This window comes from Ranitomeya imitator, chromosome 1 (genome assembly GCF_032444005.1).
Source record: "Ranitomeya imitator isolate aRanImi1 chromosome 1, aRanImi1.pri, whole genome shotgun sequence".
In the NCBI taxonomy this organism is placed as follows: domain Eukaryota; kingdom Metazoa; phylum Chordata; class Amphibia; order Anura; family Dendrobatidae; genus Ranitomeya; species Ranitomeya imitator.
Genome location: NC_091282.1, coordinates 346,116,999 through 346,135,252, shown reverse-complemented (window position 1 = coordinate 346,135,252; position 18,254 = coordinate 346,116,999).

The following is an 18,254-nucleotide window of genomic DNA, read 5'->3' as shown; positions in this document are numbered from 1 at the left end:
GTACTTTAGTAACTATAGAAACATCTGGCCAAAAGCAATAAAGCATCAAATCTTTGTGAAAATTAAAATTTGTGTCAGTCTCAAAAATTGGCCATGACTGTGCAATCAATTTGAGCAATAACGGATGTTCATACATAATCCTGAGTAGCAATATATTTCGCACAAACTGACCAATATGAAAGATTATACAAAATGGCTGTTTGAATGCTGGTCATACATACTAGAAAAAACTATCCTGGTGTCCATTGTAACATTGGTGAGTGTGGACCCATTGTGACACGGGCCGGGCTTACCCTGGAGGGGAGTGACTAAGTGTCTACCGGGTCTTCACTAGGACCTCTGATGGTGAGGATATGCTGGGCTGCCGGTAGACACCAGGTACCAGTCCAGGCCAGTCTGTGGGGCTGCAGCAGCCAACCAGAGGGTCAGAGGCACGAGTATGAGGAATAAGAGGGCAAGACAGAAACGTAGTCAGAAAGTCTGAGGTCGGGGCAGGCAGCACAGAATCAGAGTACAAAACTGAGGTCAGGAGCAGAGAGGTTATGATAAACAGTAAACTAAAGCTGGGTCAATAGCTGGAGAGACAAAACAAACATGCACCCACAGAATCCAGAGACAAGCAACTGGGAAACAACGATTGGGTTAGGAGTAGTGGGTGGAGCTGTCTAATAAACCTGCTGCTGCATATTGATAGGCTGGGGAAGGCAAACCTTGCAGAAAACAGCAGGGTTAAATTCCTGTAGGATGTGACTGCACCTCCCTATAGCCAAGTGGAGATTCTCTAGGAGCACAGCAGGCAGTGAGTACAAGGCAGCACAGGAGGAAAGTCTGATGCGGGGGAAGCAAAGTGGTGAATACAGTAAGTAGGGCGTCACTGAAGCTTGGATCTCAGTGGAGATATACGTTTTCCTAACATGCAATGCAGCACATCCTCCCTTCTTGTTAATCCTGATTCTAATAAATAAGTTGTAGCCTTAAAGGTCTGTATTCCAATCATGTATATCATCCCACCAAATTTCAGTGATGCCTATGACATCATATCTCTCTTCCTGTGTTAGCAGCTCCAAATTCCTTGTTTGTTTCCCATGCTCTGTGCATTTGTATAGACACAGTTTAGTTTGTAGCAGGTTTCTCTTGTTCCTTTTGTTTTCATTCAGAGTTTGTTATATTTGTTTTCTATATACACTTTTAATAGCAGGGTTCTCAAAATAATTCATAGCTGCATATTTTTTCCTGACTGTATATTTCCCATCCCTTAATGCCTTCCTGATGAGTGTAGCAAGGCATCTACCAAATATGTGTTTTCCTGTTTTCATAAGATTCAACCCACTTATAGCAAGCATTCCATCATACAGGTAATTCACTCCATGGTCAAGAAACTCAAAACATTGCTCATGGCACCATCTACGTAGCCATTTGTTCACCTGTAGAATCCTGTTCAATCTCCTTGGTCCATGTTCATCCACTAAGAAGATGGATGAGAAGACGACCTGTGCTCCCAGTTCCTTCACTTTCGAGCCTAGGTCTTCAAAGTCTCTGCATATAGTTTCCAGGTCCTTTTTTGCTATGTCATTTGTTCCTATGTGTACTAATAGATGTGGGTGGTCGTCTATAGCACTGAAGAGTCTTGATTCCCTATCAGACACAACTTTGATTTGGGCACCTGGAAGACAGCAGACTTCTCGTGAAGTAATGTCCAGTCGACAGAGGCTTCTGTTCCTGTCAGTAGGGAATCCTTCATAACCACAACTCTCCTTTTCTTCTTCACAACCAGTGGCATACCGCCAATGGCGGCAGGCCACGAGACTGCTATGGGGCCCCGAGGGGCGAGGGGGCCCACCGGAGTTGGACTGCAACGGCTGTGCCAGGGATGGACATACCTCACGTGCAACGGGTGCGGCTGCACAGGGGCCCAGAGGCTCCAGGGGCCCCTGCATTGCAGCTAATAATGAGGGCAATCTGCCCTGTTTATGCGGCCCTGAGGCTCTGGGGGGCCCTGACCATATTGCCCTCATATGTGGTGGGCAGGGAGAGATCCCTACAGCTCTGCTGCCTATAAGAGAGAATGGCAGTGGAGCTGCAGCGATCCATCCTGCTTCCTGTCTCACACAGCAGTCAGCGGCATGGCTGGATGACATCATCACTCAGAGCCGTGGCCGCTGTGCCAGTGAGAGGAAGCTGCCGGCGATTGTAATGCTGTGGCTGCGGGAGAGTGTGCCAAGAGGTGAGAAGTGCTGTCTGCTGTGTGTGTGTTTTGAGATGAGTGGTGGTGTGTGTGTATGTGTGCGTGCATAGTGCTGAGGGGGAACATGCAGAAAGGTGAATGGTGCTGTGTGTGTCTGTGTGTGTGTGTAAGTGGAGGAGGCAATGATGGGGTGATGGGGAGAAGGCAAGAAGGCAATGATGGGGGTGATGGAGAGGGCAATAATGGGGTGGTGGAAAGGGCAATAATGGGGGTGGGGGAGAAGGAAATGATGGAGGTGGTGAAATGGGCAATGATGGTGGTGGGGGAGAAGGCAATGATGGAGGTGGTGAAAAGAACAATGATGTTGGTGGTCAAAAGGGCAATAATGGAGTGGTGGGGAGGAAATCATGGAGGTGGTGGAATGGGAAATGATGGGGTGATGGGAAAAGGCAATGATGGTGGTGGAAAGGGCAATGATGGGGATGGTGGGGGAGGAGGAAATGATGGAGGTGGTGGAATGGGCAATGATGGGGGTGGTGGGGGAGAAGGAAATGATGGCGGCAGTGGAAAGGACAATGATGGAGGTGGTGGGGAAGAAGGCAATGATGGGGGTGGTGGTGTGGGAGAGGGCAAAGAAGGGGTGGTGGGGAGCAGGAAATGATGGAGGTGGTGGAATGGGCAATGATGGGGTGGTGGGGAAAAGGAAATGATAATGCAAAGGGCAATGATGGGGGTGATAGGGGAGGAGGAAATGATGGAGGTGGTGGAATGGGCAATGATAGGGTGGTGGGGGAAAAGGCAGTGAGTAGTAGTGGAAAGGACAATGATGGTGGAAAGGGCAATGATGGGGTGAGATGGGAAGAGGAAATGATGGAGGTGGTGAAATGGGCAATGATGGGGTGGTGGGGGAGAAGGCAATGATGGAGGTGGTGGAATGGGCAATGATGGGTGTTGGGGAAGGCAATGATGTAGGTGGTGGAATGGGCAATGATGGGGGTGGTGGGGAAAAGGCAATGATGGTGCAAAGGGCAATGATGGGGGTATTAGGATGAAATGATGGAGGTGGTGGAATGGGCAGTGATGGGGTGGTGGGGGAAAAGGCAGTGATGGTGGTAGTGGAAAGGACAATGATGGTGGAAAGGGCAATGATGGGGTGATAGGGGAAGAGGAAATGATAGAGGTGGTGAAATGGGCAGTGATGGGGTGGTGGGTGAGAAGACAATGATGGAGGTGGTGGAATGGGTAATGATTGGGTGGTGGGTAGAAAGAAATGATAGAGGTGGTGGAAAGGGCAATGATGGGGTGCTGGGGAGACGGCAATGATGGGGTGGGGGAGAGGACAGTAACGGGATGTGGAAGGAGGAGGACAATGAGGGTTGTGGGGTATTGGGAAGGGAGGAAGGGGGATTCATAATGGATTTAAGAACAGGGGGAAGTGGAGGAAGACGTTATCGCTTATTATGTTTAACACAGTCCCTTAGGTATATAGTTTACTCACTTATTATATATAGCACAGTCCCTTAGTATATAGTGTACTCGCTTATTATGTATAGCGCCATCCCTCAGTATATAGTGTAATCACTGTTTATGTATAGCACAGTCCCTTAGTATATAGTGTACTCACTTATTATGTCTAGTACAATCCCTTAGTATATAGTGTACTCACTTATTATGTATAACACCATCCTTACATAGTTTCCTCTTTTATCATGTATAACACTGTCCCTTATTACATACCATCCTCTCTAGTTATATATGGTGCGGTTCCTTATTATATAGCTTCCTCTGCTGTTATGTACAGTGTTGTCTCTTACATAGTGTATTCTCTTACATAGTGTATTCTTGTTATTTTTGTTATTCACAGCTCCCTCTTTTATTACATAATCCGCTCTCTGGTTAAATATAAAATGACTGCTGATGGAGGAGCCGGTGACCAGACTACCAGTTTATCATCTCCTCCATTAGAAAACAAGCTTTCTCATGCTCAATCATCTATCATTGTATTATATATCTAACAAGAGAGGACGGTATGTAATAAAAAAACAGGGCTCTATATAATCTTATATGTAAGGGACGGTGCTGCACATAGCAAGAGAGGTCACTGTATAAGGGACAGCAATAAACATAATAAAGGAGACTATGTAATATATATACATGTATGTGTGTGGATAAATATATATATATATATATATATATATATATATATATATATATATATATATATATACAGCTCTGGCAAAAATTAAGAGACTACTGCAAAATGTTCAGTTTCTCCGATTTTTCTCTTTATAGGTATATTTTTGAGTAAAATGAAAATTGTTCTTTTATTCCATAAACTTCTGACAACATGTCTCCGAATTTCCAAGCAATACATTTTTTACAGGGTTTTGATTTGGTGGTCTCTTAATTTTTGCCAGAGTTGTATATATTTATATATACGTAGCTTCGTCGCCATAAAAGGAGGGGGCCCAGACACATTTCTTGGGGCCCCAAGCTGTCAGCGTCCGCCCCGGGGCTGTGCTGTGCCGTGTGCCTTTAATTAAATGTGCGCGCCGCTGTCACTCTGTACCTGGCTCCTCCCAAATCCTCCGTTCTAGTCCTGCACTACTCCCGGCTGAACACTCTGGCTGGATATGCATAATGATGCCACGCCTCCTGGCTGACGTAGCTTTCCAGCCAGAGAGAGTAGTGTACGCTGGGCCCAGCCGGAAGTAGTTGCACATGTGAAGGTGGTTATCGGCTGTTGGAGGCGGAGCGTGAGGAGTTGAGGCTGTGTGGAGATGCAAGACGGTGAGCTGGGCCTGGCGGTGATTTTTTCTATGATTTCTATGTACGCCCCTGTTCACCACATCTTTATTTCCCTTCAAGAGGCTTCTGATTTCTTACTGGCGTGTTCTTTATGGACAAAGCACTTTTTTATGTACATCTACATCCTGCCTGAGAGCCTGGTTGCGGTCCTTCAGCGGTATGGGTGCTGACTGCCACCTCATCCTGCTGCTTATTTGGGTCACACGCTTCCATTTTGCTTTTTCTGCAGGTACATTGAATGGTGCTTCTCTTCGACCATTCTGAACAGTTATTTCTACTCTGTCATTAGCTTCTGCAAGAAAACTGAAAAGCTCTTCTCTTGCAATATTCTGAAGAGATTCTTCTGCTCTGTCAAGGAAATCCTCATCTTCTTTGATGAGCTTCAGTATAGCTATTTTCTCATGAATACTTTGCACCTTTTCCTCTAACAGAGTCACAAGCTTTCATTTCTGGCACGTAAAGTTTGTGTTTTCCTCAGGCAAGTCTGTCAATATGTGGCACAAATATGGCAACACACCATATGGGTAATCTCCTTCTCCATGTTAAACAAAATTAATTTCTGTGGAATTGTCATAAAAATTTCTAATGGCGTGGTTTGACGATTTCCTCCAAGCAGTTTGATCCAGCTACACCCAAAGATCCTACGACTCGCAGCGACTCTTCATTCTTTCCAGAATGCACCAGGAACATGCAAATTATCTCCCACGAGCTTCAATTCCTGGTTTGACAATTTCCTCTAAGCAGCTCGATCCAGCTACACCAGGGGTGGGCAATTCATTTTCCCAATGGGCCACATGAGAGACCGTGACTGTTGTAGACGGCAGAACCAATAGGCTGAAATTAATTCTACTCAATATTAATATCAATATATTATAATTATTATATTATTGATAATTATATTATTAATTGTATAACTTAATATTGAGCAGAATTAAGCATGCTGACATCCCCCTATATATCGTTTGAAACCGAGTACAGCCCCTCCTGTATATCGTATGAGCCCCCGTACTCCCCTTTATATACTGTAAGAACCCCCACAGAGCCTCCCCATTTACAGCATGAGCCCCACACAGCCTTCCATATAGTGCATGAGCCCCACACAGCCTCCTCATATACAGCATGGGCCACACACAGCCTAACCATATACAGCATGATCCCCACACAGCCTCCCTATATACAGCATGAGCCCCACACAGCTTCCCCATATACAGCATGAGCCCTACACAGCCTCCCCATATACAGTATGAGCCCCACACAGCCTGCCATATAGTGCATGAGCCCCACATAGCCTCCTTATATACAGCATGGGCCACACACAGCCTAACCGTATACAGCATGATCCCCACACAGCCTCCCTATATACAGCATGAGCCCCACACAGCCTCCCCATATACAGCATGAGCCCCACACAGCCTCCCCGTATACAGCATGATCCCCACACAGCCTCCCCATATACAGCATGAGCCCCACACAGCCTCCCCATATACAGCATGAGCCCCACGCAGCCTCCCCATATACAGCATGAGCCTCCCACACCCTCCTCATATACAGCATGAGACCCTCACACCCTCACTATATACTGGGTGAGCACCACACAGCCTTCCTATATACTGCAAGAGCCCCACACAGCCTTCCTATATATTGCATTAGCCCCACACAGCCTCCCTATATACTGCAAGAGCTTCACACAGCCTTCCTATATATTGCATTAGCCCCACACAGCCTCCCTATATACTGCAAGAGCCCCACACAGCTTCCCTATATACTGCAAGAGCCCCACACAGCTCCCTATATACTGCATGAGCCCCACACAGCCTTCCTATATACTGCATGAGCCCCACACAGCCTACCTGTATGTTGCAAGAGCCCCACACAGCCTGCCAATATACTGCATGAGCCCCACACAGCCTCCCTATATACTGCAAGAGCCCCACACAGCCTCCCCATATACAGCATGAGCCCCCACACAGCCTTCCTATATATTGCATTAGCCCCACACAGCCTCCCTATATACTGCAAGAGCCCCACACAGCCTCCCTATATACAGCATGAGCCCCACACAGCCTCCCTATATATTGCATGAGACCAACACAGCCTCCCCATATTCTGAAAGAGCCTTACACAGCTATATACTGCATGAGCCCCACACAACCTCCATTTATACTGCATGAACCCCACACAGCCTCCCTATATACTGCAAGAGCCCCACACAGTTCCCCTATATACTGCATGAGCCCCACACAGAATCCCAATATGCAGGATAAGCCCCACACAGCCTCCCTATATACTGTATGAGCCCCACACAGCCTCACCATATACTGCATGAGGCTCCCATAGCCTCCCCATGTTCTGGATGAAGCACCCATAACCTCCCCATATACTGCACAAGACCCCATAGCCTCCACATGTCCTGTATGTGGCCCCCATAGCCTCCCCATGTGCAGCATGGCATCCCCATAGCCTCCCCATTTGCAGCGTGACACCCCCTTAGACTCACTAAACAGCAAAACTACAAAAAGAGGACTTAAAAATCCCCCCAAAATTAAAAAACAGCAGAAAAAAAGGCAGCAATGTTTACCTGACCAGGCCTACAAAAAATGCACTTTCAGGATGCAGTGGACCCATGTAGTTAAGATGACTGTAACAGAGGTGCAAAAATACCGATGAGACAACCACTCTCGGCCTACTAATCCATGGAGGGGGTGGTTGCTTGGTATATTAATGCACAATAGAGGCTGTTCACATACAGGCACACCGTCTCAGAACGTCCCACATTATGTAGCGACGACAAAACCTAGCGCAACAAACAGGGACCCGCAAGTTCAAAATACCGCTTGATCTCATAGGTTTTGCTGGTGCATCGACAGACTGACAAATCAAAGCTGCAGTAATAGATAAGAAATTTTATTCTTAGACTACCTGAATTTATCTTGCTCTCTTGGCCTGGTGTGATTGGGTAAGTGGGTCTGCAGGTCACTTGATCTGTTCATAGTAAGTGGGTCCATTATTAGACTAAGAACCCTGATGAGACCTTGTGCACTGTGTTGAACTCTTGTGCTGTTGTTGTCTGGGGAGTGTGGATTTGGCATTTCACTGGTCATCTGTATGTAGGGTTAAATTGTAATGATTAGTTGATTGTACCCGCTGGAGCAGAAGTGTGTAATTGCTGACAGTAGCCTCTTGTATTGCTAAGAAGTAGAGGCTGATGGTTTTCGTCTGATTATATATAAGAAACCATAGTGAGTGTGGCAGTCCCTGCTGGATGGCCTCTCTAGTCCTGTATTCCTGTTTTTAAAGAAACAGAAGATGGGTAATCTGTTCATTAAGGGGCAGATTGAACATGGTAGAGGTGTGCTGTTAAAATTCGTGATACAGAAAGAAAATAAATTTGTGCAGAAAATTTTGTTCAATGTCTGTGTCCACCAGGTAGAAGGCTAAGGCTACGTTCACATTAACGTCGCGTCGCTGTTGCGTCGGCGACGCAGCGGCGACGCACGGAAAAACGCACGCAAACGCGCGCAAAAACGCGCGCGTTTTGCGACGCGTGCGTCGTTTTTTGCCGAAATCGGACGCAAGAAAAATGCAACTTGTAGCGTTTTCTTGCGTCCGACGCTAGCGTCTAAAACGACGCACGTGTCGGAAAACGCGTGCAAAAAGACGCACGCGTCCCCTATGTTAAACATAGGGGCGCGTCGCCGCTGCGTCGCCGCTGCGTCGCCGACGCAACAGCGACGCACATTAGCGTAACGCTAATGTGAACGTAGCCTAAATGAGAGTTTCTGGAAGTGTATTGAAGGAACTGAGAGGAGGTTTAAATGATACTGGCTTGTTAGATCAGGCTGACATATGGTGGGAAAACCTCTAAATGTGTAGCTAGAGGCAAGTAAAAGGAAGAAAATATGGTGATAAGTTTTTTGTATGCTAGAGTTTGAATCAAAGATGGTGCTGATCCCCGTGCCACTCCCACTCCCTTGCATTGTCCCCAAAGGATGGACATGTTGTGTATGTAGGAACCAGAATTTAGTTTGGGTGGGGATTGGAACTGTTGTGTATGTGGTGCCCCCTGTTGGCACATAGAAACCATTAAAACCTCCTACTCCTAAGCCAGGAATGTACCCACAATCCATTTGCATAGTGTGGCCTCCCTGTCCAGTGCCCCATGTGCTAAGCCCCATAAGTCTTGGCTAGGGTTGAGCAAAACGGGTCGGTCATTTTCAGAAGTCGCCGACTTTTGGCAAAGTCGGGTTTCATGAAACCCGACCCGATCCCTGTGTGGGGTCGGCCATGCGGTACGCGACTTTCGCGCCAAAGACGCGTTTCAATGACGCGAAAAGCGCCATTTCTCTGCCAATGAAGGTGGACGCAGAGTGTGGGCAGCGTGATGACATAGGTCTCAGTCCCCACCATCTTAGAGAAGGGCATTGCAGTGATTGGCTTGCTTTCTGCTGCGTCACAGGGGCTATAAAGGGGCGTTCCCGCGGACCACCATCTTACTGCTGCTGATCTGAGCATAGGGAGAGGTTGCTGCCGCTTCGTCAGAAGCAGGGATAGCGTTAGGCAGGGTACATTAACCCCCAAACTGCTTGTGCTGTAGCGATTTCCACTGTCCAACACCACCTTTTCTTAGCAGGGACAGTGGAGGCTACATTTTTTTCCCCTCTGCGCTGTAGCTCATTGCGCTGCCCTAGAAGGCTCCCAGATAGCTGCATTGCTGTTTGTACACCGCTGTGCAAACCAACTGCTTTTTTCAAAGCACAAATCCTGTTGCTCCTTCCTTTCTGCACAGCTTTATTGTTTGTTTGTCCACACTTTTGACTTTTTTTGTGCAGCAGTCCACTCCTTGTTATTGCTGCCTGCCATACATTGCTGAGATTACTGCAGGGAGATAGTAATTGTAGGACAGTCCCTTTTTTTTTTTTTTTTCGTTATATCTCTTCAAGCCACTTTCTGCCACAGAAAATATACTCTAATACAGTGGCCCAGATTTATTCACTAGTCTCCCTGAAGAAGAAAAAAACAAAAAAAAAGGGTGCAGATTAAAATTGGCAAATCTGTATCAGTGGCAGTCCTGTGTGTGGCATCTGTGTCTCATTTTCTGGCACAGAAAACATACAGTCTAAGGCCGGCTTCACACTTGCGAGTTTTACGGACGTAAGAGCGCAGAAACTACGTCCGTAAAACTCGCAAAAAATACGGCACAATTATTCTCTATGCCCCTGCTCCTATCTGCCGTATTTTACTGATCAGTATTATACGGCTTTCTACGGCCGTACAAAATCGCAGCATGCTGCGTTTGTCACCGTACTGCGCAAGAAATACGCCAATGAAAGTCTATGGAAGCGTGAAAAATACGGATTTCACACGGACAAGCAGTGTGACTTGCGAGAAATACGCAGCGCTGTTAGAGAGAAAAGCCGGTAATTCAGTGCGGTGTACAGTAAAATCACACTGACAGCTTACAGTAGAATAGGTAGAATAAATGTGTACACATAGAATAGGTATATATATATATATATATGTCATTAGACACATATATGTATATATATTAATATTTATTCCAGCGCTATACAGCTTGAAAGCCGGTAATTCAAGCCTGGGAGCTTTCTAGGAAATTTCCCACGATCTATGAACATCCAGCAGAGGGCGCCTCACCGCAAATGAAGCTAAATATAGCTCATTGATCTATATTTAGACTCATTCCCAGGGGTTTTGCAGCGAGGAGCAGCCTGCATTAGCACAGCTCCTTGCTGCAAAATGTTTTAACCCCTTCAGAAGGATTTACATCGTTGGACGTTACAGATCTGCGGAGGGTAAGTATATTGTTGGTTTATTATGTTTTTTCTTTCACAGAACGAGGGTCTTCAGTGATTGGATTGGGCGTAGAATAAAATACTCCAACAACCATTGTTTTTATTTCATTAAAATAATTTTAAATAATGTGTTTGTGTTTTATTTAACCCTTTCATTCAATTGGATTAATAATGGATAGGTGTCATAATTGACGCCTCTCCATTATTAATTAGGCTTAATGTCACCTTACAATAGCAAGGTGGCATTAACCCTTCATTACCCCATATCCCACCGCTACACGGGAATGGGAAGAGAGTGGCCAAGTGCCAGAATAGGCGCATCTTCCAGATGTGCCTGTTCTGGGGTGGCTGGGGGCAGATATTTTTAGCCAGGGGGGGGCCAATAACCGTGGACCCTCTCCAGGCTATTAATATCTGCCCTCAGTCACTGGCTTTACTACTCTGGCGGAGAAAATTGCGCGGGAGCCCACGCCAATTTTTTCCGCCATTTAACCCTTTATTTTAAGAGCTAGAACGGCCAAATTTTGCAGATACACACTACTGACATTAGTAGTGTGGAATCTGCAAAAAAAATGGAGAGAAGACATGGTTTACTGTATGTAAACCATGTCGGGTTTTAGGAAGGAGAAAGAAAAAGCCGGTAATTGAATTACCGGCTTTCAAGCTGTATAGCGCTGGAAAAAATATTAATATATATACATACATGTGTCTAATGACATATATATATATATATATATATATATATATATATATATAGACAACATATATATATATTTTTTTCTCTTTGGGACACATGGATCATTTCTATAGCGGTATGTTGGTTTTGCAAGCCTGCGAGAAAACCACGCAGTACGGATGCCATACGGATTACATACGGAGGATGCCATGCGCAAAAAACGCTGACACACCCTGCCTACGGAGGAGCTACGGACCACTATTTTCGGGACATTTCAGCGTATTACGGCCGTAATATACGGACCGTATTTTCATACGCTGAGTGTGAAGCCGGCCTAACAGTGGGCCTGATTTCTTGCCAATTCTCCCATAAATAAAAAAAAAAATAGTGGGACATTAAGATTGGCAATTCTGCCTCATTGCCAGTGCTGTGTGTGGCATCTGTCTCTAATTTTGTGCCACATAACATATACTGTATAAGAGTGGGCCACATTTCTTCAATATTCTCCCAGAAAAAAATAAAAAGGGGGAGATTTTAATTGTTAGTGTCTGCATCAGCGTCAGTCCTGTTAGTGGCATATCTGTCTGCCACTGAAGCTGTGTACTGTTATACATTGGGCCTGATTTTCCCTGCAGTCTCACCCACCTATAAAGGGATATATAAATCCAACAGAAGTTTGAGTTCACCTTGTAACTGGTTTTACAGTAACAAATACCGTTAGTTTGGTTACATTTTTCAAACAATGAGGAAGTCTGGTGGAAGAGGCCGTGGGCGGTCATTGCCAGCTGGTAATGATGATAGTGGTGGTGGAGCATCAGGTGGTCGTGGGAAAAGCAATATAGCACCTAAGTCTCGAGTTGTTGAGCCAGGTTCGTCGTCTGGCTACACAAGGCCTCGAACGCTCCCTTTTCTGGGAGTAGTAAAACCACTTTTAAAGCCGGAGCAGCAAGAACAAGTTTTGGCTTTCCTTGCTGACTCAGCCTCTAGCTCTTTCGCCTCCTCTTCTGAAACTGCTAAATGTAAAAGCAGCGCGTTGTTAGTGGATGTTCACGGTCAGGGACAAGTCGCTTCCTTGTCTTCTTCACCAAGAACAACAGAGAAGGATGCGTCAAGCGACACAACGGGTTACTCCATGGAGCTCTTTACACATACAGTTCCTGGGTTAGAAAGTGAAACAGTTAACAGGCTATGCCCATTACAAGTTGAATCGGACATGGAGTGCACAGATGCCCAGCACAGACAGATTACTATGCTGTTCCTTTGACTCAGACCAGAACATTGCCCTCGCAGTGTACTGATCCAGAATCAGACCCTGATGAGACTATGGTGCCCCATCACGAGCGCTATACCACCGGCTTACACGGTGACACAGACGAAGTTGCACATGAGATAGAAGAGGAGGTCATAGATGACCCAGTTGTTGACCCCGATTGGCAGCCATTGGGGGAACAGGGTGGAGGCGGCAGTAGTTCTGAAGCGGAGGAGGAGGAGCGGCAGAAGGCACCAACATCGCAACAGGTTCCATCTGCCAGGCCCGTATCTGGCCAAAAACGCGTGGCAAAACCAAAACCAGTTGTAGGACAGCGTGGACATCCGGTTAAAGAAGCTCAGTCTGCAATGCCTGAAAAGGTATCCGATAGTAGAAAGAGTGCAGTCTGGCATTTTTTTAAACAACATCCAAATGATCAGCGCAAAGTCATCTGTCAAAAATGTTCAACTACCTTAAGCAGAGGTCAGAATCTTAAAAGTCTAAATACAAGTTGCATGCGTAGACATTTAACCACCATGCATTTGCAAGCCTGGACTCACTACCAAACGTCCCTTAAGGTTGTAGCACCCTCAGCCAATGAAGCTAGTTAGCAACGCTACATCCCTTCCCTCACTGTAAGCCCACCATTTCCCGCACCACCTGCAGTAAATGTGCAGATTTTGTCGCCAGGCCAAAGCAGTCAGGGAATCACCAGTTTCGTAGTAGGAAAACACTGCATGTAGGGCACCAGCAAGAATACCATCTCCAACCCTCTCTCAGTCTGCAATGTCCACCGGCACCCCCGCTAGTTCCACGATCTACAGCTCTCCAGTCCAGCTCACCCTACATGAGACTCTCGTTAGGAAAAGGAAGTACTCATCCTCGCATCCGCGTACACAGGGTTTGAACGCCCACATTGCTAGACTAATCTCATTAGAGATGATGCCCTACCGGTTAGTTGAAAGCGAAGCTTTCAAAGCCCTGATGGACTACGCTGAACCACGCTACGAGCTACCCAGTCGACACTTCTTTTCGAGAAAAGCCATCCCAGCCCTCCACCAGCATGTAAAAGAACACATCGTCCATGCACTCAGGCAATCTGTGAGTACAAAGGTGCACCTGGCAACAGATGCATGGACCAGTAGGCATGGCCAGGTACGTTACGTGTCCATCACGGTACACTGGGTTAATGTGGTGGATGCAGGGTCCACAGGGGACAGCAATATTGGGACAGTTCTGCCTAGCCCACGGTCTAGGAAACAGTTGGCTGTAGGCGTTCGCCCCCCCTCCTCCTCCCCGTCCTCCTGCAGAAGCGAGAGCTTGTCCACAGACCGCAGTCGCACGAGCACTCCATCCGCAGCTGCCACTGTTGCACGCGAGGTGTCCCATTATGGGACAGCTAGTGGCAAGCATCAGCAGGCTGTATTGGCAATGAAGTGTTTGGGCGACAACAGACACACCGCGGAAGTTCTGTCCGAGTTCTTGCAGAAAGAAACTCAGTCATGGCTGGGCACTGTATATCTTGAGGCAGGCAAGGTAGTGAGTGATAACGGAAGGAATTTTATGGCTGCCATAGCCCTTTCACAACTGAAACACATTCCTTGCCTGGCTCACACCTTAAACCTGGTGGTGCAGTGCTTCCTGAAAAGTTATCCGGGGTTACCCGACCTGCTCCTCCAAGTGCGCAGACTTTGCTCGCATATCCGCCGTTCGCCCGTGCACTCCAGCCGTATGCAGAACCATCAGCGGTCTTTGAACCTTCCCCAGCATCGCCTAATCATCGACGTTGCAACAAGGTGGAACTCCACACTGCACATGCTTCAGAGACTGTGCGAACAGAGGCGTGCTGTTATGTATTTGTGGGAGGATACACATACACGGGCAGGCAGTTGGATGGCAGACATGGAGTTGTCAGGTGTGCAGTGGTCGAAGGTACAAGACCTGTGTCAAGTCCTTCAGTGTTTTGAGGAATGCACACGGCTGGTTAGTGCAGACAACGCCATAATAAGCATGAGCATCCTCCTAATGCGTCTGCTGATGCAAAGTTTGACGCACATAAAGGAGCAGGCGTCTGTAGCCGAGGAAGAGGGAAGCCTTGATGACAGTCAGCCATTGTCTGGTCAGGGCAGTCTACAGGAAGAGGTAGCGGGCGAAGAGGAGGAGGACGAGGGGGATGATGGGGATGAGTATTTTTTGAATGAGGAAGCTTCTCCGGGGCCAATAGCAACTGGTGGCGTTGCAAGGCCGGGTTCAGGTTTTTTGAGGGAGACAAGTGACGTAGATTTGCCTGAAACTGCCCCTCAACCCAGCACAACCGCAGATTTGACAACTGGAACTTTGGCCCACATGGCGGATTATGCCTTACGTATCCTCAAAAGGGACCCACGCATTATTAAAATGATGACCGATGATGATTACTGGTTGGCCTGCCTCCTTGATCCTCGCTATAAAGGCAAATTGCAAAATATCATGCCACATGAGAACCTCGAACAAATATTAGCAACCAAACAAGCAACTCTTGTAGACCGTTTGATTCAGGCATTCCCAGCACACAGCGCCGGTGATGGTTCTCACACGAGCTGCAGGGGGCAACAGGGCAGAGGTGTTAGAGTTGCACAAATCAGAAGTGGCATTGGACAAAGGGGTTTTCTGGCCAGGTTGTGGAGTGATTTCGCAATGACCGCAGACAGGACAGGTACTGCAGCATCAATTCAAAGTGACAGGAGACAACATTTGTCCAGTATGGTTACTAACTATTTTTCATCCCTTATCGATGTTCTCCCTCAACCATCATTCCCATTTGATTACTGGGCATCCAAAATAGACACCTGGCCTGAATTGGCAGAATATGCATTGCAGGAGATTGCTTGCCCAGCAGCTAGTGTGCTATCAGAAAGAGTATTCAGTGCTGCTGGTTCAATATTGACCGAAAAAAGGACTCGTCTGGCTACCCAAAATGTTGATGATCTAACCTTCATTAAAATGAACCACTCATGGATTTCTAATTATTTTGCCCCACCTTTCCCGGCTGACACCTAGCTTTCCTATAAAAAGGTCTTGCTTGTGGACAGCAGTGGGGCTACTAGTTTGGTTGGGGCCTACTAACGGTGTCTGCAGCTCCAAGGTGTTCTCCTGGTTGTCTTTCCTGAGCTTCTATCTTCAGGCTCTTGTTAAATAGTTGTTAAATGGAACAACTGCATTTGGCCTACTAGTTGGGTTGGGGCCTACTAACGGTGTCTGCCGCTCCTTGCTGTTCTCCTGGTTTCCTGTCTTGAAATTCCATTTTCAGGCTCTCCTTAAGTAGTTGTTAATATTACACTGAATTTGGCCTACTAGTGTGGTTGGGGCCTACTAACGGTGTATGCCGCTCCGTGCTGTTCTCATGGTTTCTTGTCCTGAAATTCCATTTTCAGGCTCTCGTTAAGTAGTTGTTGAAACAACACTGCATTAGGCCTACAAGTTGGGTCTGGGTTGTAGAGACGGTGTCTGCCGCTCCAAGGTGTTCTCCAGGTTGCCTCTCGCTAGCTTCTATCTTGAAGCTCTCATTAAGTAGTTGTTGAAACAACACTGCATTAGGCCTACAAGTTGGGTCTGGGTTGTAGAGATGGTGACTGGTCTGCCGCTTCAAGGTGTTCTCCAGGTTGCCTCTCCCTAGCTTCTATCTTGAAGCTCTCAGTAAGTAGTTGTTGAAACAACACTGCATTAGGCCTACAAGTTGGGTCTTGGTTGTAGAGACGGTGTCTGCCGCTCCAAGGTGTTCTCCAGGTTGCCTCTCCCTAGCTTCTATCTTGAAGCTCTCATTAAGTAGTTGTTGAAACAACACTGCATTAGGCCTACAAGTTGGGTCTGGGTTGTAGAGACGGTGTCTGCCGCTCCAAGGTGTTCTCCAGGTTGCCTCTCCCTAGCTTCAATCTTGAAGCTCTCATTAAGTAGTTGTTGAAACAACACTGCATTAGGCCTACAAGTTGGGTCTGGGTTGTAGAGACGGTGTCTGCCGCTCCAAGGTGTTCTCCAGGTTGCCACTCCCTAGCTTCTATCTTGAAGCTCTCATTAAGTAGTTGTTGAAACAACACTGCATTAGGCCTACAAGTTGGGTCTTGGTTGTAGAGACGGTGTCTGCCGCTCCAAGGTGTTCTACAGATTGCCTCTCCCTAGCTTCTATCTTGAAGCTCTCATTAAGTAGTTGTTGAAACAACACTGCATTAGGCCTACAAGTTGGGTCTGGGTTGTAGAGACGGTGTCTGCTGCTCCAAGGTGTTCTCCAGGTTGCCTCTCCCTAGCTTCTATCTTGAAGCTCTTGTTAAGTAGTTGTTGAAACAACACTGCATTAGGCCTACAAGTTTGGTCTGGGTTCTACAAACGGTGTCTTCCGCTCCAAGGTGTTCTCCAGGTTGCCTTTCCCTAGCTTCTATCTTCAGGCTCTCGTTAAATTGTTTTTAATATAACACTGCATTTTGCCTACTTGTTTTGTTGGCCCTACTAACGGTGTCTGCCGATCCTTGATGTTCTCCTACACTGAACAAACCAGTGCCGCCTGTTTACTTCTGTTACCAATTTTGAACTGCATTTAGCCTACTTACTGATTTGGGCCTACTCACTGTGTCAGCCTCTCATTACAGTTGTACTCCACTGAACAAAGCAATGCCCCCTGGTTAGTCCTGTTACCAATTTTGAACTGCATTTAGCCCACTTTATTCTTTGGGCCTATATCTGTGTTTCCTCCTCATCCTGCCCGTTGCCCAGCCAGTGATAGATGAGTCTGCTGGTACATTGACCCATAACGCAACATTCCCCGTGCACGATACACAGCAAGATTGTGACCCTGCTGAAAGTCAGGTTACCCTTCCCGCATACCATAACACCTTACACGGGGACAAAGAGGAAGGTGCAGATGAAAGTGCAGGTACCTTCATCAGGTGTGTGGGGGGGGAAACTCGTTGGAGACGTCACTGGCACAGGGCCCCTCATAGTACGCAAAAGTGTCGCTGCCGGTGGGAGGCGCCCCTGCCGTGCAAACACACCGCCGTACTTTGAGGGGCCCTGTGCCAGTGCCAATGCCAACGAGTGCCCCCCCCCCTGCTTGCTCAAGATCACAGCACTTGCAAAGTTGAAATAATTACCTCTCCCTGCTCCACTGCCGTGACGTGGTCCAGATTTCCTGGGCCCACTAAATACTTGAACCAGTCCTACCCCCCACAACTTTAGCCAAATGACCCCCAATTTCCAATGCCTTACTATTATAAGGTAAATTAAGATTGACAAGCTTCAGTAACAAGAATGTATGTTTTTGCCATTAAAATGGGCACTGTACATGTTTTCCTGGCCTCCACTCACTGCCGACTATGCTCCCCCATTGACTTGCATTGGGTTTCGTGTTTCGGTCGATCCTCGACTTTTCGCGATAATCGGCCGATTTCACTCGACTCGACTTTTGAGATAGTCGGGTTTCGCGAAACCCGACTCGACCCTAAAAAACTAAAAGTCGCTCAACCCTAGTCTTGGCCATGACCCCAACTAATATCATGT